Raw genomic sequence first — 22,743 nt, 5'->3', positions numbered from 1 at the left:
GGCACTAATTTTGCCTGCAAGCTGGTATAATTTGCCACAGACCTTATAGACTGTGGTCCTATATTAATATTAAGTCTCATGCACCAACTGTGGGCTGTAATTCTGTCTCTGGTGCTCTTAACCTCTCTTTTCCAAACACCATTGTCCAATAAAGCAGCAAACAAAAATCTTACAATCAAAACAACCGAATTATGCTGGTACTTCGATCAGCTTTTATCAGGCACAGGCAGTTCTTGAGATTCAGAAATGCAGTGTAATTCACCTGGGATAAGAAATCAAATTTAAAAATGAGCTGAACAGACATTTTTGGGAATAAGTAGATTTCTAAATAAACCAGCTTTTTTGTTCCACCTTTTCTACATTAGAACAAATCAATATTGTCTGCACTTGGAGATGAGTTTTAACTGTCATAATTAAATATCATCCTGCTTCTTGCAGCACAGCCATACGAGGACTTGTACTCCTGACACAAGAGTTTCCTCAAGTAGGGAAAACTTCCTAAATTATTACAGCAATGATTTAAGCTCCACATGGTTCCATCATATTTTTAAAAACAAATCTGTGCCAAAACACATGGCACGATTCATCCCTGGAGTCAGAGCACTGCAGAGATGGAATAATAGAAGAAATAATATATTTTAAATGCTTTTTAAATACAAACATAATGATGATACATTAAATGTGATCTACTCAGACGGACTTCTAATTATCTACATGCAAACCTCATGTTCATTCATCACTTCATTCTCTTCAGCTGTAGTGTTGGTTTTTGGTAGACACTGACACTGAGCCATAAGTTTGAATGGGAAGGAAAACAAGGACAGTGCAAGGCTGTATATTAGCTTAGACAAGTAGGATGTCATTGCCAGCCTGAATTTGTTGATGACACCAGGTATTAAGCAAGTAAATCTTCAGCCACTGAAGCACGAGTTTGCTGACTTTAAGTAATGACATCCAGGAGGTGATGCAGTGGATTTACAGTAGCAAGTACCTATGGACTAATAATGACCACTTAGCCCTGACCATAAAATAACGAGTCAAAATGGAGGTTCACTTTCCCCTGAAAAGAAAGATTTTGTTTTTCCTTGTTCTAGCCTCATTTCAAATGTTCAAGAATCTGGTTTTGATCTTCTTTGAGGATGAGGAAGGACTTTTGTCTATGAACAATCGAGCTCATGGAGTCGCTTGGTGAATTCCCATTTGTACCCAGCAAAGACTATGGAGATGTTCAATGATACAAAAAGGCATCAGCTCCCAATCTGGGGGGTGAGTGTGAGGCTGGGCCTTTCTGTGGGCTGTGGTTTGTTTCCATTTGTACCAGACATCGGTGATCTGTAGTGGTTTCACCTAAATCCCTGGACGTTGCAGGTCCACACACACATGGTGACTTCACGTGCTGAAAACAGAAGTGTGTCCCGTAGCCATCATAGTTTTTTGTCCCAGCTAAACTATTTAGCTCCCCTTCTGCAATGTTTTCTTTCCATACATCCTAATTCTACCATCCTTTTCTCCTAATAACAACATAAAGGAGTACTCAACAGGAGTAATTACAGTAATAGTTCTTTTACTGCAAATACTAGAAGCCTGTAACCTGTAATTCACTTTTTCTGATAGTCTCTCATTCTAACACTAGACATGTTATTTTAAAATGTCTAGGACCTGAAAGCTAAATTTATAGTGATAGATAGTAGCAATGGAAACCAAGCCTCCTCCTTAGCTCAGGCTTTAGAGGCTGTGTTGTATCTCTTGGCCAATTGCTGCCTTGTTCACCTAGAGATATCATACCCACCACTCCCGCAGTGATTCAAATATCAGAGTTAAACAGAAGGAAGCAAAATACATCTGCATTTGTTTATTTTAAGGTAAGAATCTGTAAAAACTCAAGGCATACTAACATGCAATGTCTTTTTTTGAATTATTCCATGGCAAATTCTGGGGCAATTATTGCTTCTCCACAGTGAATCTGCCATATTTCTGATAACATGAGCTACCCTTCTTTTCTAGGGATGCACCATCACAAACCCATTGGAAAGTGTGGGGACCAAGCACAGGGAGATGGCTGATGCAGCTTGTTCTCTGGCCCTGGGCAGTGGGTCAGCTCTTGGTCATGGCACAAGCCACCAGAAGCCAGAGAAACATCATGGGGACTGTTTCTGTCTTGGCTGCTCCTCATCAGTGCTTTGAGCTGCATGAAGCCCTGAGAACCAAGCCAACACGAGTGCACCACCAGGGATTTTCTCCTCTCATGGTCTACACCTGAAACACAGCACAAAGTTCCACCCTTTGCCTCTGCAGGTAGGAGCTCAATCTAATTTACAGATTTAGTTTTAGTGAGAAGCAAGGCAATAATGCTAAAATAACTCATGCAAATGGTCACCCTCTTCTAGAACCAACATTGTTTTGTCATTTTCTGTCCATTTTCCGGATGAAGCAGCCAGCGTGAGGAGGGCATGCTGGCACACACCCTGCTTGATAGCTGAAAAGAACAAACTGACAAACATTTAAAATATGCTGCAGCTTATCAACATCCCAGTGAATAAAAGGTGAATGATATTTTCCACTGGTTATTCATAGATCTACATGGATATGCTGATAAACTGCCATTTAGTCCAGAGACTGGACAGAAATAAATCACCAGGTAAAATACAATATTCCTAGTGAAATCCTTTATGGAATGTGTTCTTGCCCCAAACCCCTCCTGGAATAGGCACAGTAATGCTCCCTGAGACCTGGCAGCCCTTCTAAGTGAGCATATGGTCTGCTCAGCTCTCGCAGTACTGGTGCTTGGTGAGTAAACATGCCATACTGTCAGAGCAAACAGGGGGCTCTTTAATAGCATGAAATTCTGTGCATGCTTCAAACTCCATCAGTACTCCAGAAATGGATTTCTCTTCTCTTTTGGAGTGTGCATGGTTTGCAGGAGGGGCAGGATAAAAAGTGAGAGAGACTCCTTGGATGGTGTCTGTAACCATCTCCCACAAAGCTGGTAATGCAGCGGAAGGGTCTTGGCATGTCAGAAGTTACATTTTCTGGTGATACTACATCACCTTCTCCATTCTTTTGAGATGTCCCCTGATGCATTATAACTCACACAGTAATTGGAAAAGAAAGAGGGACCTGAAGGTAAAAATCCCGATGTTAATCAAGGCTGGTAAAGGCCAGAACATTAGCTGCAGTAGTTGTTTTTCTGAGGGAGTCAACAAAGCTGGGCTCGTCTGCGCTAGTGAACAGATCCGGTCCTGCCTCTGTGCTCCTCACACTGGCAGAACAGTGCCCTGAAATCACTGGAGCAGGGATCGGGCCAGGAATGAGCAGCTAAGTTGCAAAGCAAATTAATTCCTGCCAAAAAAGTTCAGCTATGCTCAGAAGTATGCAAAGTGTCTGATTTGAGAAGTGTCAAGTAGCATTTGTGACCAATTATCCAAGATGAAGGGGGCAGAGCTATGTTTACATGTACTAATCTTCAGCCAAAGTTTGAAAACTCCAATTCATGGACACGCATCAAATTTCCTTTCCAGGCTTGGCATTTGCCTGTACGCACGCATGCACATTGCTCGGGGATGACAGGAAAACATGATTATGACTTGCAAATAATACGAATAAAAAAAAAGAAAAAGTGAGAAGAGCTGCCATGCAGCAGCAGTGTGGTAATTAAACCTATACTGCGATATGCAAAAAGAATCATGGACCACTGTATGAGTAAAATAGCTTTATCAGCTGTGCTGAAATATGATGTGTGGTGTCTCTGTATTGTTATTTTTCCACAACCTGTGAAGACCTGGGAAATGATCTACACAAAAGAACAAGAAATAAAAGCTGCCTCTGCCATCTTCTGTTTAATTAACATAGGTATACCAATTTAATGCAATTAATCAAGATAGGAGGGATTAAACAGTAACTCACAGTTGACAATGACAGTGTTAGCATTGCTGTGGCATAAGAAGGGCTGCAAAATGAGAGTGGTGACTGGGAACACTGTGAGGAAGAGCAAGCTGGCTGCAGTTTTGGGAGGTTTATGCAGATGTATTGAAATTTAGGGGCAGCTGATTTTCCATGTGGCCAAGTGTTTATCTGCCCCTGCCCTTTCCTTTACCCTCTCAGACCTTCCAGGGTAATCCCCAGAGTGGCAACAACTTTTAAAGTGACTCCTCTTTCCTCTAACAGATTCCTGATGCTAAAGGTCTGACCTTAAAATGAGCAGTGCATAGGGCAAGAGTGGGTACTTCAGTGAGCTTCTGGCCTTCAACCCTTCCAAATACAGCTATTTTGGTAACCAGAACAGTATATTCATGATGGGTGAGGGAACAGAGCCTTCCAGTGCAGGGCTTCTCAGCACATTAACTCTATCAGTGCTGGATGCTGCGTCCCTATGCAAGATGTCTGTGTCTTTTTAAGACCATAAATGCAGATTTGCAGAAGTCTGCAGCATTCTGTAACTTCATGGTTGTGCTTTAGTGCCTGATGCACCTAAAAACTGGACTGAATTCTGTGGATTTCCACATGGATCTGGGAAGAACTGTAATCACATGCTGCTGAGAGTAGCTCAGATTTGGATTTCTTGTTGGCAGGAGAGGCACAGACTAGTTTGCTACAATGCGACAGTCCTCATTAATGTTCTTCAAACCCTGATGTACTGGGACTGCCGCCGTTGGGTCAGAAGATGGCTGAGTTTTCCAGGCTCATTCTCTTGTCTTCAGAATGTTAAATTGGGTGATAATGAGTGGTAACTGTGTCCTTTTTTATGGTGAAGTTGACACTTGCCTTCTAGTAAACAGACACAGAGATGACCCTCCTCATTTCGCACAGGTCACCAAACAGCCCCGGGATGGTAGGGGTTATTGGCCATTTACCAAACTCTGTTTGACTTGGGTTCATGGGTGAGAGATGAAAGGCTGTATATTGCATTACCAATCCCTGGGGCCAGCCAGTCTCCCTAAAGAAGCATTTCATTTAGCAAGGCAACTGCTGGCCCATGGGAATCGGAGACTTGGGAAAAAGAGGACACAGTTTCAATTGCAAATGTTTCCTTAGGGCAGATGTCTTAAAGCCACACAGAAACTCACTGATTCAGTGTCACAATAGTTGCTCCAGGACACTTAATGACCAGCAGATTTTCCCCTTTAATTAATCTCCCCTTTTTCCCAAGAAAACATCCGTTAGGTTACTTGTGGTGTTTCTGCCTCTGCCCTGCTGTTTTGTCCATCTCCTTGGGCAAGACCATTACAGCAGTTGTGAACTGTTACCTTTTCCAAGAGCTTCAAAACTGACAGACGAAACAAGGAGTCCTCCTATCACGCTTAGAGGTGTTGGGCTCTTGGGAGGAGAAAAGAGTACTCCTCAAGTGTCCAAATATTTTCCTTACCCTAGAGAAAAGATGCTGACTAATTTTCTTGGCTGTAGTGGAGTGGTCACTGCTATTGCGGTAGTCCAAGTGCTGCCTTTTCACAAATGATGGATGCAGTGCTTGATGGTTACAGGAAGAAGGATATCTGGTTCAGACCAAGAATTCAACCCAGACTTGTCCTGAATTTCCAATGATCTGAAAATCAGTGCTGTTCCAAATTCATTATCACTGATTAAAATCCTCTTTCAGTTTCCTCCCTTGTTCTTTGTGATGTGAGTCATGAGACATTCAGAAGTTGCATTTGTAGTTCGATAATTTTACATCATTGTTGTATTAGTGCATCTGCCAAGCCAGCAGGTTTTTTTCTGTTTGTTTATTTATTTACCACTCCATTTCCAGCAAGTTCTTGTTACCCAGTTCCCACTGACAACAGGGAAAGAGGCACAAGTCAGCTCAGAAAATGAACGACTAGAAGGTAAGTGAAAAGAATAGTAAATGCAGGCCATTCATGTAACAGGATCCAATTCATTTTTATGCCAGGGAGATTTTTAAATGGGACTTCTCCCAGTGGAGAGCTCACAATGCTCAAGGCCTGTTTCACTATAAAGACAATACATAATTATTCTGGGCTTATTATTATTTTTTATCACTCTTTTTCCAGTTGCAGGGAGTGAAGGCAGCGATGAGATCAGGACCCAGTTTATTACTGTGCAGGCTGTGCAGCACATGGGGCTGCAGGACCCTGTGGAGGCAGGTAAATGCACCCAGGCTGAAGGTTCAGGTGACAACGTCTGAGATGGGAGAACCCATCACAGCAAAAATAGGGACTCCAATCCTGGGATCCTACTGCTTGTTGCTTTCAGCATCTTTTTTTTTTCATGCTTATTCTGAATCACTGAAATGATGAATTGAAAAAATGCCATGTCATTTGAAGCACTCTTTATTGTATTTATAGGAAACAGATCATCTGTTCTCTCAGGATAGTGGAAACTCAGTATGATGAACTCATCAGGAAAAAATGTAGTTTGGGTGTGACAGAGAAACTTGTGTTTTTTACCACAGTTCCATCTTAATTTCTGGTTTTGCTATGACAGACTCAGGGATACTGAACCATCCCGGTTCCTGCTTTCAGGCTGGGGTCACAAGCTGGACTTGGAAGAAGAAACTTCCATGCAGAGATGTGACTACAGTGTGAATACTGTGCCAGGGTAAGAGAAATTTTGTTTAATTCAGGGTTTATACAATGTATAAAGTCCATACAAAGTCTGTTGTTCATCCCAGCCTAGTGAAACTGCATTTGACCACTACCACAGCAACACCTGCTCTATTTATATATTAAAATTATTTTGCCAAGTGAGCCCTCTAGGACTTAGCATTTCATTCATAAAGGATTTTATAACACATGTCCAGTTGTGCTCTTTCTCTACTTCCTGATGATTTGGGTGATTTTCTTTAGCCAATTTATATTTTAATTAGTTGTAACACTTCTTTGCTTTCTAATTTTAACAACTGAGACTTGAAAAAAAAAAAAGCTAAAAAATAACTCTCAAAGTCTGAATGGATACTCATTATAATTTTCTCTTCAGTACTTGCAGGACCTAGGTTATCTTAGGTGACATTTTCATGTTGACTGCTCTGTGTTAGTTCTGCTCAGACAGAAGGTAGTGACAATGGATCGTGTGTTAGAGGTTTCTCTGCAGATGAAACCTACAGAGTGTCCTAAAGTCCAGCATCTACTCAATACCAGCAACTTCCACATCCCTCTGTGCTCCTACCATTGCTTTGAACCAATTTATTTATTCATTTGGGCTTTAAGTACTCAGATGCATTCCTTCTTGCTGCAACAGCAGGGATACAGGAAGGGGTGTTTGAAACCACGCAGTCATTTCCACCCTGGATTTCATGAGGAGTTATTCTTGTCTCAGAGATGACGCATTCAAATATCCTCCTATGGATTCCAGGTGAGTTAGTCACATTTAGATGCTTCCAAGTAATACAGAGAAAGGTGCTGAGAAAATGATGAGTCTCTGCCTCGTCACAAAAAAAAAAAAAAAAAAAAAAAAAAAAAAAAAAAAAAAAAGCTTAGAAAAAGTAGATCTGAGCAAATTAAATGTACTAGCCCTCAAAATGTTCTAAGAAGACCTGGGACAAAAGGGCTTTTACCTTAAAAACAGTAGGGAGGCGCAGTATTTACTTTACTGACTGACCCATCAGCTGCTCTCTGTCCCCAGAAACAGTTCAGGAAATAACTGGAAGTATCTGAAGACATAAAAAGGATAATTAAGTTTCATTGTGGAAATAAGAGGGTAATCTGTCCAGACAAATCTAGGACCCAGTACTGAAAGCTGTAGTATCTGAATATAAAAAATGAGTAATTTTGAATAAAGATGTCTATCAGGACTGTAAATTCAGAGAGTAAAAAAGTATCTTTGCTTAATAGACCATCTCTCTCTCCATCTCCCTCTAACTCATTTTCTTATTCTCTTTCTTCCTTTTGTGTTATTGCAAAAATGCGTGCGAAATCTGATATTGAGAATGCTTTAGCTTCATTTCAATCTTCTATTCTCAAAAGGTTTTGTTCCACTGGGAAGGTTCCCCCTGTGAGATAACCTCAGCCATGACTGCATGAGGCTTGTGGGGTGACTTATTTGCAGAGGAACAGCTTTATTTTGAGGTGGCTCTGAGGCAGCCAGGTCCCCACTCTTCTGAGGCTCTTAAAGATGTTTGTGAGCTGGCATGAGAAATCACCTGGGACTCAGAGCACACCACAAGTGCTTAGGACAGTGTTTTCTCTGCACCTTTTTTTGCTGAGCAGAATTGCAGCACTATAAACAAATGTGAGTTTTGCCTCATTCTTAGATCCTGTGAGTTATGAAAGCCCCCTCCAGAAGTAATGAATGTATAGATCATTTTGACCAGATCATAATCTATTAGTAAATAATGCTCTCTGAAAGTGTATAGGTGAAATAAAGAACTTCTTGCTACTATTGCTGTATTGGTATCAAGGATTACTGAGGAGGCCAGCATGATCCTGAGGCTTTGTGCTGCTGACATTTAAATACAATGCAGAATTAACTACAGGGTTGGGTTAGCAAATTCCTTTCTGGATTAGGATATTCAGGATTTACACTGCTGGAAACAGAACCCAAAACTATACAAGGCTTACCTGTGCCTTGGCTGCATCACCAACACCAACTTCAGCTCACTGACACCCTCACTCATATTTACAGAATTTTTCCATTAGATTCCTAATTTTGGTGGTGATGTTAATTAGCAAATCACACAATACTTTTCAGAATGAGTAGAGTCTGATAGAGCAAAACCCTATAAGACCTATGACTTTTCTTCACTCTCCCTGGAGGAAGCCCAAGGATACCAGACTAAGGCCTAAGGCCAATTTTCAGCACAGTCTATAGGCCATGGGAAAGTTAGGTTTAAAGAAGATGTCACTTTAGGGACATCTGTGTGACACATGCTGCAGTGTCCAGACATTGGAGACTATGTTTTTGCTCTAAATCTAGAGAGGAAGTCACTAGGAAAAAAAAGGGAAAGAAGCACAGGGGAATAAAAGTACTTTTGAAAGAGAAGAAATCTACATTTCAATGAAAATCCTTTCAAGGCATTTCAAATAAGAGTCTGAGAGAAATAATTACAAAGTTTGGAGAGAAAGAACGTTAGCTTTGATATCTTTTTCTTCTATGAAGCAATTAAAATAAGCAATTTTTCAAATACTAAGCAGAAAATTACTAATGGCTGAACCCAAAAGCTTTCATTTCCTTCTTGGGGCCTTTATTCTTCTAAAAAAAGACCAAAAAAATGTGAAGGTGGTTTTCCAGATAGATTAATGCTTAAAGCAGTCGCTAGTTGGATGTCATAAAAACTACAGCAGCATAGAATAGCTGAGATTAAGGGCTAGATTTAAATCATGCAACAGTCCAGTTAATATCAATGTCTAATTAAGAAATGCATAAGAAGTCTGTAATGTTGATTTGATGGAGAAAAACTCTAATAGGGTTTCTTTTGGAATTTTCCATTTCAATTGCTGTGTAGACTTTTAATGGATGTCCTATCCAGTCTTCGGTATTAGCAGAAATCACCCTCAAATTAAAACCAAGGCCTAAAATGCAACACAGGTAGACAAATTAGCTGGTCAGGGAAGCAGCCTGGGTAGAATGATAATGTGAGCTGAAGCTGAAATTTTAGTAGAAATAAAAGAGAACAAACGTCTCAAATCTGGTGTGGAAACCCTCTCTGCTTCTTGTTTGAAACAATCTAAAACCCTGTAATTTGAAACAATGTGATGTTAACCCATTTCCCCACCTCCCTAAGACTGCAGAAATCCCTGACAATTCATACTTAGACACCTAGACCACTAAGCATTATTAATTAGTCTTTTTTATTTAAAAGACTTTCCATAGTTATGCATATTAGTAGTGTGTAGAGGTGGGTTCTTCTCTGCTCACGATGGGATTTAGAGCACACAGGTCCCTGTCACCATCAGCGAGAACCATTAATCTGCCACTCTTCTTTGGGTAACTAAATCTCTTAAACCTCTGGAGCAAAACTAAGCCTGTAACATCTTCTGTGTCCCATGGATCAACCAAGATGTTTGGTCTAGATATGAAAGGGAAACTGGGTTTGTGTGTGTCACTAATGCCCTGAATTTGCTAAAAGAGCAGCAGTGTAACTCTTACTATGCACAAATCCACTTAGCAAAGAGGGGGAAAGCACGGTGCTGGGTTAAAGCAGCGGGGTATTTGTTATCAACACTTTGTTGTTGACCCGACAAATCCAGAGGGAATGATCTCAAGAATCCAGGAAGACGGCACACTCAGAATAACCCCTCTGACCAATGCATGCTGGGAAGTATAAAGTTCATTAGAACACATTAAAATATAATATGTCAGCCATGGCAAAGCAAGGCACATGATTCCATCTGTCCACTTGTCTCTTTCAGTACTAAATCCATCCAGAGACCTTTCAGAATTCTATCATTAAGTCTTGTCACTTCCACAGAGAGTGGAAAAGACTGGAGGTGAAAATTAGAGCAACAGTGAAATTTTGGGGTTTCTAAGCCACTTTTATTTTTGGGTCATTGCCTGAAATGTCATGGTCCAAATTCAGGCCTGACATTGCTCTGTTGATCCATGAGGCACAAATACGTCATATTAAAGAGTGATACCATGGCCCTGGGAGATGCTCCAAGGATTTTTCTCCTTGAAAGAGATGGGGACAAGGGCACTCCCAGTGAGGCATCTGCCTTCTCAACGGTACAGAAGGTCTAACTTGAGGGCATTCAGGCTGTTGGAGGAGTCTGGGTTTTTTTTCCCTGCTCTTGCCTGTAAGACTGGGAGGTGCCATGGGTTGGGATGATGCTAATATGATTATTATATGATTTATTATATTATTATATGATGATATTATTATTATTATATGATGCTAGAGGATTGTTCAGGTGGAGCTCTAATAGGGTGCTTTCTCTGCAGCCTTTATTAGATTTATGCAATATTTAGGGAAAAAACCAAGAATATGAAGCAGGCTGTCTTTTGCAAACACATGCAACAGAAAAAAACCCAAACCTTAACTTGCCCAACACACTTGAGAGCCACAAATTCTGTTACAGTTTTGCTAAATGAGAGGAATATTTCTCCTCTTTTCCATAAAACCATCCTTTTGGACATTACTGCAGTCATGACCTTACTGCAGTTCCTGGATTCCTTCTGAAAAGATTAAAATGAACTAATACACCAGTGATCTCATCACAGCGTAAAGGACATCTTACACAGGGGGAAAAAACTAATCAGGAGAACTTCAGTGCTGCATTTGTAGTAGCAGTAGAAAAAGCACTGTAACACCACTGTGGAAAAACAAGCTAAAGGTACAATGCCAGAGAGGCATTTTTCCATCTTATGAACAATTTGGATTTGTTCTACCTGATCCTGCCTGTCACACCTGTCATCCTCTTAGCTGTCTCCACATCTATCATCTTTCCTTTTTTCCTGCCTTCATCTACAATTTCCCTTGTCTCTCCTGTGCCCTTCCTGCCTGTTTTAATATTCCTGGTAACTTTGAATTGTACGCACTACTATTCTCAACTACGTCCAAAATGCATTTTGCAGAGTACGTATTTACAATCACCTTGCACAAAAATATTCACACACGCTTCATCTGTAGTTTATGTTATTCTGGATTAAGAACACCTTTTCCATGTTTTTATACAGTTCTCAGACCACGGGGTCATGGATGATGACAGCTCTCATCTACTTTGGAGCTGTTGTATCTTCTAAGAGAAATCAGAAAGATGAGTAGAGAGAGATGCTTTGCTTTCTTTGGTAGGAGAATCTATAAATTAATATTTATGTAAGTGAGACTTTCACCACACTTTTCATGTTGTATCACATTTTGAGGTTGGAAACTGGAATAGCTTGGGACTGGGTGATTAAGGTCTTTTTCAACCCAAGCCTTTCTATGATTCTATCATCTTCAGGACATGATGAATACAGTGTTAATAATGCAATCTTATCTGTTGTGCCCACAGGTGCTCCTCAGCTCTGCCTTGAGGTGACACCATTAAGCAAGAGGTGACAAACCGGTTTCCTTTCTCAAGCCGAATGTCACGTAACTGCCCAGGGGCCCGTTTTGGTGGGGGTTGCACCCTGACTTTTCGAGGAGAGATGTGCTGCTGTGGCCCCTTCCCACCCTGCACCCCTGGCAGGAGGAGACGAAATTGCTCATTTACAGCTGTGACATTTCTCAGGCAGGAAGAAAGGCAGAAGGCTGTAGGGGGGGATCAGAGTAGCCACTTTCAGACACTGACAAAGAAACCTCCAGAACCCATCCAGTGGAGATGACCTCCTAGTGGTAGACCATGTTGGTACAAAGGATGGTGGTACCTTTCTATCCACCCAACAAGACTTGCTACTCCTAAATGGGGGAGCAAATACAACCAACCCCAAATACTCTGCAGTTGATAGACCTGCTTCAGTGAAGAGGGCCCTGATCAGTGATGGAGTGTTGTAGGATATATGCTGCAGCATTAGGAAGGTCCAAAAAGCCCAAGGAGTGGTGCAGAGCATCTGTTACCAACAGGAGAATAGCATGTGAAAAGCTGTTGTAATTCCTGTCCCCAGCAGCCTAACTGGAAACACAGACTTCCCAGGGCAGAGAGGATTTGGAAAACTCAGGATCTTCAGTGAGATCTCTCCCCAAGCCCTGCAGATTTACCAGGTCAGCTCAGTCCAGGCCAAAGTTGCCGGGAAAGGTCCTCGGCTCTACTCCAAGTTCATTGCTCTATTGATTGGGAAGAGGTATTTATTGTAGATCAGGATCTTGAGCCAAGAAAGCTGAAGCTGCACGGACTAAATGGTCTATTCCCAGCCCACAGATAAAACAAATGGCCAGTTTTAGCCTAATCATCACTTCTGCTGGAGGAAAGAGAAACTCTTTGAGGTAAGTTCCCTTGGATATAATTCTTTCTTTCTAGGTTAAAGAAGGGCCACAGCTAGTACATATCCTGAGTCATAATGTGGATTTGCACCTTTCCTGTTAAATATAGCTGGTTTATGTCCAAAGGATCCCTTCTTTCCCTAATGCTCACTCATATTGTTACAACTCCTACATTAGTTGCAGGTGTGAAATGCCAACTGATCTACACTTCTAGTGCTGTCAGCAGGGGAGTAATGTGTGTCAAAGGCCTGCTTCTCAGAGGGGAGGTCACACAGATCTCCATTTGCACATCTGCTTTGCTAAACACAAAACTCTGGAGGTTTGAAAAGCTCCAATATGCACAAAATGGGATGTGATCACTACGGAAGGAACTTGGAATGTGCCTGTCATTTAGTAGGCAGGACACAGAATTTTCCCTCTGTACAAAATACTTCCTCTATTACAACAGGCAATCTTTTACTTTAAAGTTCTATATTAATAAGGAAAAAACTACATTTCTCTGCATTCCACGAGAAGACAGGATACCAAGAGGTTAAAAAAGAACCTCACACATTAAGCAGCTTCAGAAAGATTCTAATGTTCAGCATGTCCCTGCTTGGAGTGTGCAGATACAAAGAGCAGGAAAGTGCCTGATCAGAGCTCCTGGAGGGACTGTGCTGCTGGAGCCTGCCTTACACAGAGGCATCCTGGTTTGGTTCTGAAGGCTTCCAGAGGAGCTTTCAAATGTTTCTATTCCCTGCTGTTAGTGGATTTTTTTCATACCTTGGAATAAGTCTTCCGATGGTAATGTGTTTGCAGTTGATGCCTAGATAATAGTTCTTGCTCAGGGGACCTCTAAAACACAGTATTTTATGCTTTCTACATTTTATTTGAGATCAAAGACTCCTCCTATATATACATATATGCCTAATTCTTTCTTGATTTCTGCTAGAATCCAATATATCCCCCAGTATCTGCCATAAGGATGCTCACAGGTAATCTATACAGAGTACTTTTTGCTCTTCATGCGTTTGGCCTTTTAATGTCACGTTTATGACATCATGATGCCACTTAGTCTGTGCTTACAGGACATTTTAAACACATGCATCCAAGCATCCAAGCATCATTCACCACTATGCACTGTATTTTTCCTCCCCCAGTTGACTATTTCCAAATTTTTTTGGAGGGTAGTGAAAGCAACATTGATCCTTATATCCAAAATGAGGAAACAGGGACATGGTCATCAGCTGTATGCTTTGTTACATGAAATTTAGACCTTGCACCCTCACAGTAACTTAGCTGGAATTAAAGAAAAGTGATTTCCCCAAAGCATACTGGGGAGAGCTGAGCACATAGGACAGAGCATGTTTCATGAACACCTGAAATTCCAACCCCGAGTGTCTGCTGCTTGTAATGGACATCTCCTTAAGGAATCTGTTGAAAATAATTTTCAACGGAATCAGAAGAGATTCAATTTTAATACTGAGGAAGAGGATCGCTTGCTTTTTAAAGAAAAGTTTAATTCTGGAAAAGACTCTGTGTTGGTAAGTTAAAAGAACTGTGCTGTAGAAGACAGAGTTGTTGGTTGGCTCTTCATGGGAGTGTCTGTTGAATTCAGAGGTGGCCTTTCCCCTGAAATTTACACCAGAAACTCAGAAATTTCATCTTTGATCAGAACAACTTCATTACCTTCCTGACTAATAGGAATGACATTTGTTTCCCTGGGCTGTACAGTATAGACATAATAGACTCATGAAAAGAAATGGAGAAAGGGATACTGATTTTCTTGGAATGAAATACAGAAAGTTTGGCCTAGAAAAACATTTGAGTATAATATGCTGAAAGTTTAAAGAAACATTTTCAAAAAAATATTTTCCAGGAGCATGCCTGTTAGTTTTATCATCATTTTTGCCATGTATAATTATGAGAAAAACAGTCAACTCATAAGATTTTTTTGTTTCTGTGGAGAATTGCCTCTTCCAAGATAATTCTGTACGCTATTACTTTAGCCCACTGGGTATCATGTAGGGAAGGTGTAAGATTATGCACATGAATATTTCTGTCTACCACTTATGCGTGCTGAGACAATATCAACTTATACTTTCTCCTGTCATTGGTCCTTATTCCATAGAGAATATTCTTAATTACCAGCAAGACAATTTGGTAATATCATGTAAAGTGTAACAGCATAATTTCTGTGATGATTTACACCTGCTAAGGATCTGAATACTGAATTTTAAAACATATTTTAAGTTCAGAAGACAGAGTATTTTTTATACAAGGCACTATTTCTATTTTTAATAGAAATACTCTCATTTATTTAATTTATTGTCACAGTTCTTCTAAATGAAATGGAGCTTTTGAACATGAAGACACCATTTTTACACATTTTCACTGCCCTGAAAAATTTAGAACACACTTCTGTACTGGATTAAATCAACTCGAGTCTAAATGCCTAAACACTATTTTTGACAACTGTGCATGAGGGACGTGCCTGTACAGGGATTCTAAAGAATAAAAAACCTAAAAATATCTTAGTTGCAAAGAAAATTCCCTGTATTCCTTCTTACACTTTGTAATAGTGGTTATATATATATATCTTTTTAACCCTCACAGGTTTATCCCTAATTCTGTTGAAAATGATTGAAATGATTCCATTGACTTTAACAAACTCTGCTTCCTACTGGATTAAAGGCGGTATTTGTGCATTAGATTTGCTAGTGATGTCCCACTAATGAAACAGGTAATTTTATAAACATGTCAGGGAGGGTAAGTGCCCAATAAAAAGATGTCAGATAGAGATCCACAAATTACAGTCTATTTGTAATGGAAATAAAACCAGGAATTCTTACTATGAGTCATGAATTTCTTTATAATTGCTTCCACATTTGGGACAACATTCTCCTAAGTTGTCTACAGAAACCCTGCCATTCTTTGTGCTTTTGATGGCAGTTATGATCACAACAACACATCTCATTTCTGATAAAAATTACTTACTTTGGGAAGGATTGTTTTTTTCTCAAATTGCTTTTCTGAGTCTTAATTTTATCTCCAACTATTTTCTTATCCTCCTCCTCATTTTCTATTTCTAATATAAAAACAGAAGTCCTTATCAATTTAGAAGAGCAATAAAACTAAAGAAAATTCTGGCAGAACTGTAAAGCATGGTCTATTTTAAAGTTCCAACTCAGATAATAAGACTCTGCTTGTGCTGCACCTCACTCATGGATTCAGTTTTCCATAGTGCATTCAGTGTTGTAATAATGCAAATCAAATACAATTTTAATAACTCCTTCCATTAATGTTTTAAGACTGCAACACTTATGAGCATGATTCTAATTGCATGATTTTGCTACAGGCAAGTTTTATAGATCTGCTTGATCTTTGGATATTTGCACCGTTTGGATTATTTTAAATAATTAATTTTTGGAAGCATTTCAGTCTCAGTAACAACAGTTGGGTTTGATAGTGGCTGTCTTGTCAGTAATTGTATGTATCTGCTTCCATGCAAGGATAAACTAGATAAATTTAGAACTCTTTGGAAGGAGATGGCTGAGGTTTATATCATGGCAAATGTCACGAAGAATGTTCTTAGGACGTGAATATTTATAGACTATGTTAATACAAGGAGCAAAAGAGGTTTAAAGTGAACAAAATTTTTTCATGCAGCACAATTAGTTAATTAAATTGCAGGAATTTCTGCCAAAAGAATACGAAAAATATTATCAACTTAAAACATTACATACCAGTAAACATTCTTGTTTTATGCAACTTCCATTGCCAGTCTCTAATGCACTGAGTGATAGGAATGGGGAAAATACCTCATGAGAAGAATTAATTTGACTTCTGACATTTTTCTGTATATCTGCTGGGGGTTTCTGCCACAGGGGTCATAGAATCATGGAATCATTAAGGTTGGAAAAGACCTCTAAGATCATCAAGTTCAACCATTAACCCAACACTGCCAGGTCCACCACTAAACCATGTTCCTGAGAACCACATCCACACATTTTTTGAACACCTCCAGGGATAATGACTGCACTGCTTCTCTGAACAGCCTGTTCAAATGCTAGATCACCCTCTCAGTGATGAAATTTTCCCTAATATCCAACATAAACCTCCCCTGGTGCAACTTGAGGTCTCTTCTTCTTGTTCTGTCACTTGTTACCTGGGAGAAGAGACCGGCCCATACCTGGCTACAACCTCCTGTCAGAGAGTTGTAGAGAGTGATAAGGTCCTCCCTGAGCCTCCTTTTCTCCAGGCTGAACACCCCAGGTTGCCCTCAGCTGCTCCTCAGAGGAGATGGTGAGGGGCTTGCAGGATCTCTGGTGTAACCCAGCTGCTGATTTTAGGCAAGGTAAACAGTTGTTTGAAAGCTTGCTCCTCTCTCCAGAAACCTGTGTAAAACCTCAGGCTTTCCTGTCATTGTGCAAAGTGGGATGAAGAAAATGACAGGTCGTGGGCAGAAGGTAAGAGGGCAGCAAAAGTCACAAAGAAAGCATTTGCTGAGTGGCTGGTGAGGGCCCTTACCTTGACACTGTCCCCAGGGTTTCTCTCTAGTGGCAGGCTCTTGGCTCTCCTCCTTGTACCTGCCTGCTCCTCTTGAGCATCACTTGAGATCTACAGTAGAAGGTTCCCTCCTTCAAGATGAAAAGAAACACCAACGAAATCTTGCCCACTCTTGATTCCACATTTCTTCTGTAGAGAATTTACTCCAAATTTCGCTCGTGACAAATGCTTACACAAGGCTTGGACAAACAAGCATTAAAAGTAGCAGTGGGAATTTTCTTTGGGGGTTAAAGAATAACTATGAACCAAAATTTGCTAACTGTATGCTGAGAGGTGATTTATTGCCTGCAAAAATAGCATGTTCTTCAGTGAGTATGGCTTTACCCCCGCCAATGGTGAAGGTTTTCCTGTCTATTTGGTGAATTCTGTTTGGCATGATAGAAAAGAAGAACATCTCATCTGAGTGCATTTTCCTTGCAAGAAAAAGTTCTAACAGTCTTTCTAGAGAGTTTACACACTGACAAAGAAATAGTGCACAAGTTGTGCAAAACATATGATTATCCTTTTCTTCAACAGAAAAACTTTTAATCAATTCTACTTGAGAGGAATGGAAGGGGCCATAGGCTTAATGACCTTTGAGAAATATAAGTTTTTCATGACTGGATAATCAGAAGTATGGATAATTTCAGCAGTATTTGAGAATTTCAGTGCTGAATCAACTCAGCATGAAATTCTCAATTATTCTTTCCCAGAAGTCATCCCCAACATACACTGAATTGATGATAAAAGTGAATTATGTCTAGAGTTTTCCATGAAAACTCTGTGCTGGGAAATGCCAAACAAGCAAAAAGGTTGGGATTGAATAAAACAGTTTACATGAAGCATCTCAGCTAAGAAAAAGATGTTAAAGATTTTTCAAAATAATTGCAATTGTCCCAATACATATTGTTCTAAAAGTGAACATATATTTGCTTTGAAAAATATTTTGATTTTAATTTTTAATTTGTAAGTGAAAGTAAAAAATTGAAATATTTTGAAACTACTGAAGCAAATGGCTCAGTTAGATTTTTCACTCTTTAGCAGCTTATTGGTTAGCCACAGAATTAGCTGAAAAAAAAAAGGAATCTTGAAAACTCCCAAAGGACAGAAAAAGCACTTCCCTGTCAGGTATAAAATGAGAGAAAATTATAATGACATTTTCATTTAGCACAGAGATTTACTAAAACACCCACATTTTCACAGAAGTTGCAAAGACTTGAACTCGGACACACTTTTGGTTTCTCCCCAGGTGTGATGCTTAATGATAGCATTTTTACTAGACCTGGTCACCCAAACTCTCAGATAAAGAGCTGGAGGCATTCCAGCCTCTACAGGAGTAATAATCTCTGTTTCACACGGCACGAGAAGGAGGGCAGGAAGCACAAGCAGGAAATTTCAGTTTTAGTCCAAACTAATATGTTTAAACAGAAAATTAGAATTCTCAAATAAAATAGAAGTGAGCTATCCAAGGACAAAGAGCCCCAGATGCCATGAAGGGTTAAGCTTTGTAGGGGAGAGAGGGAAGGCCTGTGTAGCTTCACTGTGCTAATGGTGTGGGTAAAGAACGTTCTGAGATGCCTGCTCAATTTGTCAGGATTTTATCTTCTGAACTATTACCTTCAGCTTTCTCCACAACACCCTTCTCAGCCCTTTTATCTGCGAGCTATCTTCAAGTTAACTGTCTGCCTATTGCCTTGGCTGAACCACACTAATAGTCAGCTAATTACACATGAACGCTCTAATTTGCTTTGTCTTCCTCGAAAAACCCACGCGTGTGCAGGCACGCACGTGAGTGCACTTCTGCTCTTGCCATGGAGTTGCACCAGCTGAACCAGGATAAAATTTGTGTCATTTGTTTTCTGCCCCCTCTGATGCTTCCCCCCACCAGGCCACCACCAACGCTTGTCATTCCTGATTTGCAACATCACCTGTTGCTCCAACACCAGGCTCCTGTAGAGCAGAAACTGGAGCAAAGAAGAGAAATACGTGTTTGTCATTGAACTGAGCTGAGAAGAAGGAAGAGGAGAATGATAAGATCATAGCCTGCAGCACTTTGTTTATGAGAACATCCTTCCAGTGATATATGTCTGCACCAGGTGAAAGTATTGTGTCACCTCTAACATATTTTAAATGCCAGGGCTGTCATGCAAGAAGACAATGATGAACAAGTTTAAACAGAATATGGTTTTGTAGCCATGTACAGAGTTACCCTTTGAAGGTTTGCACTGGTAGTGCTTCTTAGCAAAATGTTTCCAAGCTCAGTTTTATTCCCCTACAGAACCCCTCTCACACAGTTTAAACTAAATGGAGACATTTCTGTTGCAGGCAAACTGATGGGGTTATACATAAAGCAGTACATTTCCTCAGGCACGATTTTCAGGCCATTTCACATGTCCTCCCTGCCGTATTATCCAAGTTTGTCATAACTTCTTGGATAGGAACCCCGCTCCACTCAGCAAATAGGCAAAGAAAGGTCTGTCTACACTGTGTTCTGAGGACTGACCCCAGGTCACTGCATGGCAGAGGTTTACTCAGACTAGCCCTAGCATGCTCCTGTAGACTGAATTCCGTTAGCTGCTGGAGCTCCCAGACCACATCACCTGCTTTAATTCCACACGAAAGAATTCTGTTTGCATGCTGCCAGGCTGCCTGGCCTGGTGGGACAGGGTAAGCAGGGTCATTTGGACGATTCTCTTCAAAAGTGCACTCCTGGGCCAAAGTGAAAGGCTAATGCAGAGGCACCTTTCCTCACCAGGCAGATATGCCCAGAGCTATCATCACATGGCAGTTTTCTTCCCAGATATTTATCTGGAGCTCAACTGCACGAACACCATCCCTGTGTTAGAGCACTGTTGCACAACATCACTCATTTGCTCAGACTGACAGCTCAAATTGAGCCTTGGGAAAGCCAACATCCAACACATGATACTGAATATGGGCACGACCATATCCACCTTGGATTCAGGTGAAAGAGCTTTAGCCATATGTGTCACAGGGGGATGAAGGCAACCGTGACACCGTGGAGTTGTAGGTCCTTGAGGAAGACTAAGGTCAGAGCCACTCCATGACCCATCCAGGACAGCATTAATAACACTTTACAGAGAGAGAGGAAAAAAGCCTGAAAAAACCTTCAAGGAGGCAGAATTTCTTAAGCACTTATTAAGGTCCTGTGTGGGCTTGTGTAATGCATTCAACATCTGTCCCTCAGTTTCCCTTTCTGTAAAATGGACATACCTTGTTTTCCTCACAAGGTTATTAAAAGGATTTTCCAATTAAGGTTTGTCATAAATGAAAGTGTCTTGCAAACAGTATTTAATCACCTGGCTAAAAATGGTCTCCAACTTTTTTTGGCAGAATATGAGTTTTTATAGGGACTAGTCACAGTGTCCAGCTTAAAAGAAGGCTATGGGATCACATGCTGCATCTTTAAGACAGAGTTTACTTCTGAATCAGTAAATGTACTAGACAAAGCAGCCATTATTTATGCATTCCTGCATACATGGCAAGGTGAAAATAATAGAATAAACATCATATACTTCATTATGATATCGGTTTACACTTCCAGGGTACACAAAAAGAGGCCATTTCATCAAGCTAATTGCCTGAAAGTAAAAGAGAGAGAACTTTAGCTATTAGTCTATTATGGGGCTTTTTTCTTAATCACAAATAGGGGCCGTGTGTCCCCAGGGGGATGTGTATTCTAATTTACAATTGAACTACAGATCAGAGCAATCAATCTTGTGCAGCACTTTTACAGTGTAATTGCTGCAACATAACAAATAAAAAAAAAAAAAAAGCATCCTAAGTCGAGTTTCAGCTTGAGGTGGAGATATTTACCAGGCATTGGTTCGGGGTGGGAGGGAGGCAGAGAGAGGAGAGAGGCACCAAATCCATGAATATGCAATGAGGGCTCATTAGTGCCCCAGTGTTGCCATGACGAATGGCATTATCCCCAGACTGGTGCAGCCTAAACATGAATTTTATAACGACCCATTTATCATGACTTGTCATGGGTTTCTTTACTGTACTTTCTACTGACTCTCTCACCTTCCACCATCAGCACCTCAGAATCCCTTCCTTTTGTTCTTTCCTCTTATTCCATCTTAGTTTGTGGTAACGATTCTCAGGCAATAGGGAGAGGAGGGCTGCAAACGTTGGTGTTCAAGAGTTTAGAGCTTCCCAAGCTGAAGACCCACCGCCAAATGTGTTGGTGGTCTTCAGTCCACTTACCAGTGGATAAGTGTCCTCATTGTCACAAGTATCTGCAATCTTGTCAGTTGACTCAGCAGAAAGGTCTCGGATTGACCGAGCATCCAGACAACTATCTTTTCACTCTGGCAGATGTGATGGATGAATCTGTTTTGTTGACCTAGGCCCGTCTAAAAGTGCTCTTCCTCAGCCCACTCCAGCTATGTGCACAGTGTAACAATCCACCCCTCATCTTCACATTGAAAATGGTACAAAATCAGATAAATAAACAAAAGCTGCTTTCTCCCCAGTTTCACTTAAACAAAAAAAAACTGTAGTAGGTGTAAAACCTAAGTGATAGGGAAGGCATTTACCTTCCAGGAGCAAGCAATATTAGTCACTCTACAGGAAAACAAAATTACTGTGAAGTAATTAGTGTCTGGCTTCAGCTCATTTTTGGTCACTGCACGTTGTCTGTTTTACTGCTGTCCTTTTGGCCTACCCAATCCCACATTTAATATACCACTGCTTATAAAGAAATCCCTGTGGCTCAGAACGCTGAATTGCCACTGCTGGGCTAGGGCCTGCTCTCTACTATATAGAGGCTTTCATTTCCCAAGTTATGAATCTGACATCTCATGGCCAAATCCATGCCAGTTTATTTCTGAGAAGTCTGTCCTCATTATTTACCCCAAATAGTTTCACTGTCAGTCTGTCTTTTTTTTTTTCCACTGTGAAGTGGCTGGAGTATCTGAAAGTATCAAGCCTCTCTTTGTTGGATTTTACACTTTTGCTATTACAAGAATTTGTCTTTAGGGATAGAAAAATCAAGCAACTTATTTCCAGCTATTACTTGGATAGGACTTCATGTTCTTAAACAAGTTGTGAGCTTCCATGATCTCTGAAAACAACTCTCCCGAGGTCTTACATCAGGGTAGTCCTACAGTTCTTTCATTACTCTACTGGATGTTTGAAAATATTAAAAGGCATCTAACATCCCAGGCCAGCAATTTATAGACTCAAAGTCTGGCGCTGTAGCCCTCAAAGCCTCTATTTCTTCCACAAAATCAGCACTTTGCTATTATTGTCGCCAAGACAGGCACGTGTTTCACTAGGAGTAGTTTGTCAAAGCAACAGTCCATTATCCCAAGATTCATCACAGGTTCCCACTCTGGTACACTGTGGAAGAGAGCCTGGATGTTAGCAAGGGAGGAGAAAGGAAAACTTCCTCTCAGAAA

At 40.5% G+C, this 22,743-nt stretch overlaps 1 long non-coding RNA gene across 18 annotated transcripts in view; it reads left to right on the top strand.

Moving 5' to 3' along the window:
- Window positions 1–22,743, top strand: part of LOC104683917 — a 69,587-nt gene that overhangs the window by 19,714 nt on the left and 27,130 nt on the right. For 7 of the 18 annotated variants that reach the window (XR_002043606.3, XR_002043591.3, XR_002043589.3 and 4 more), the window contains 3 exons: window positions 1,095–1,266; window positions 2,005–6,552; window positions 7,192–15,620. This is a non-coding gene — a long non-coding RNA (uncharacterized LOC104683917). Of the gene's footprint in view, window positions 1–1,094; window positions 1,267–2,004; window positions 6,553–7,191; window positions 16,541–19,205; window positions 20,594–22,743 lie in introns of those variants that run through there. The other 11 variants (XR_002043598.3, XR_002043595.3, XR_002043603.3 and 8 more) reach the window with 10 other exon arrangements.

Source organism: Corvus cornix, chromosome 10 (genome assembly GCF_000738735.6).
Source record: "Corvus cornix cornix isolate S_Up_H32 chromosome 10, ASM73873v5, whole genome shotgun sequence".
Lineage (NCBI taxonomy): Eukaryota > Metazoa > Chordata > Aves > Passeriformes > Corvidae > Corvus > Corvus cornix.
This window is presented reverse-complemented; position numbering and strand designations above follow the sequence as displayed.